Source organism: Octodon degus, unplaced genomic scaffold (genome assembly GCF_000260255.1).
Source record: "Octodon degus isolate 3935 unplaced genomic scaffold, OctDeg1.0 scaffold00162, whole genome shotgun sequence".
Classification (NCBI taxonomy): Eukaryota; Metazoa; Chordata; class Mammalia; order Rodentia; family Octodontidae; genus Octodon; species Octodon degus.
In genome coordinates this window covers 6,405,984-6,408,518 of record NW_004524738.1, presented here as the reverse complement: position 1 = coordinate 6,408,518, position 2,535 = coordinate 6,405,984, and positions in this window count along the sequence as shown.

Here is a 2,535-nt window from a genome sequence, read left to right as displayed (position 1 = left end):
TCTGCACTTTGGCTCAGGTGCAAATGCAGGTATCTTTGTTTATACCTACTAAGTTGCCAAAATGTAGTTCACTACAGTTAATGACTGCAAATTTTTTCTTCTTACTCAGCCTCTGATATCAAGTGTCATCTTCTTGACTACCTTCTGTTAGACGACAACTGCTGGTGTGGTTTGTTGTTGTTGTCCTGTTGTGATTGATTGCATATGTTTGTGGTACATATGCATTGTATTAATCATTAGAAGTTGGTGACTGCACATGCCACAACTTATTCCTTCTCTTGTCTTCTTCCCCTCCATCACTTAGTTCCCTTCTCATTTGCAAAATACCTCCCTCCTTGTTTCCTAAAATCTTTCTTATATTTTGCTTTTAATGTACACTTGGAGTTATAAGAAATAACATGTAATATTCATCTTGCATGCATGTCTCTGATTTGTGTCACATTATAATCTCAGGATGACCCCATTTTCTATACATGACTACATTGCATCTGTCTTCCTAGAACAGTAATATTCCATTATTTATCCATTTGTTTAAAAAAGACTAAATGATCCCATAGGTAAAGATAAATTTTACAACTTAGAATTTTAAAATGACTTTTTTTTTTATTTTAAAGAAGGGCCTATTGAGTGTTCAGGGTCTTACCACTGGATCCAACTGGTAGTGATCTGCCTGTATTCAGCCTCCCAAGAGTTGGTAGTACAGGCATGCGCCACCACACCCAGTCTCAATTGTCCTCTCACATGCCTCTGGGGTGGGGTTGGCACTGCAGGCCTGGGGATCAAACCCCAGGGCCACTGGGTCTGCTTTCAGGCCCTTTAATCCACTAAGCTATTTGGCCAGCCTTTAAAATTACTTTAGAGATAATTTTTGGATTCCTTTTTGAGACTTTTCTCATGTAAGTTCTCACTTAACAATTTTATTTTATTTTATTTTTTTGTGGAGCCAGGGATTGAACTTAGGCCCTTGGGTTTGCCAGGGAAGGACTTATTCCACTGAGCCATCTTCCCAGCCCCTCACTTAACAATTTTAATTGAAATATTAAGGTCACATTATCCTTTTTATCTGCCCCAACAGGCAATCCTGAAACAACCAACATAAAACATAATGCTATATTTCACAGACTGAATATTGTGATGTATTTTATCTTACCTTATTAGATAAATGCAATCCACCTAATATTATTGTTTCTATTGTCATTGTCCCTTTAGTTTTTCTCATTTTTCTTAACCAGATAAATTTTTACTATTTTGTTTGAATTTTTTTTGAGTCTTGATATCCAGATCCAATTTAAATAGTTCTTCTATCCTACATTGAATTTCTATTCATCCCATAGAGAAATTGCTATTGACCATGATTTCTTCCCTAGTACTGTGGAAGACATGAGCATATAAAAAAAGAGAAAAAAGAACAATGTACCAAGTCAGTGTTCAAAAACATATCATAGGGAAATACAGCCAATGTCTTGAAAGTTAGTATACTTATCTTTAAAAATATAATTCACATCAATGGTAGCTACTGCTCAGTAACCTGTCAAAATTCTCTTTGATTCTCTATGGCTTGCTATCCATTGAAGTACATTTCAAAGCCACTTATACAAGTGACATTTAAAATTTAGTTACTACATGAAGTAATTTCTATATCATATCATGAGATTTTTAAAATCCCAAATAGATATAACAGTTAGAAGTGTTTGAAATTCTATACAGACTACTTATCAAAAGCTTTAGTTTAATAACACAAAATATTTTTAGGATATATGAAAAACTGTTCTTTTACACACAGAGACATTCAACCATCTTCTATTTAATCTCTTCATTGGCTTCATCTACCAATTTTTCAACATTCTATTGCATTTAATTGCTTTTTACCTGAATCTTTTAACATCATATGTAGAATTTTACATATTCATTATGCCCTCATCATTTCAAATCCAGTGTTCTGGAGTTGAGGATACATTTTAACAGGTAGAGCATATGGTTAACAAGCAAATAGTTCTCTACTCAATCAGCAATGTCAAAAGAAACAAACAAAACAACTACTTTTCATGATTAATCTAATCCTAAACTAAATTCAAAAATCAAAGTTTGAGTCCCTTATGTGATGCTGAACATAATATAGTATCTCTTCCCAGTTTGGAACACTGCTATTTATTTTTATTTTTATAAGACATAAAATTAATTTAAAAACATTACATACCATACAGAATTTCAAAACACAAAACGATAGGAATTCAATAATGGTTGCTATGTTGCACATCGTTGTCTTCAAAGTAGTTGCTCAGGTGATCAGATGACATGGAAATGGGTAAAGTGGGTCAAAAATTTAAGTATCATCAGTTCCTTTCAAAAAACCAAGAGAGGACCTGGGAGATGGCCCAATAGAATAAACACTTCCCTGGCGAGCGCAAGGGCCTGAGTTCAATCCCTGGTTCCAAGAGAAAGAGAGAGAGAGAGAGAGAGAGAGAGAGAGAGAAACAGAGAGAGAGACAGAGAGAGACAGAGTTACTGTGAAAGGGAAAGAAACAGCCTAAAGGG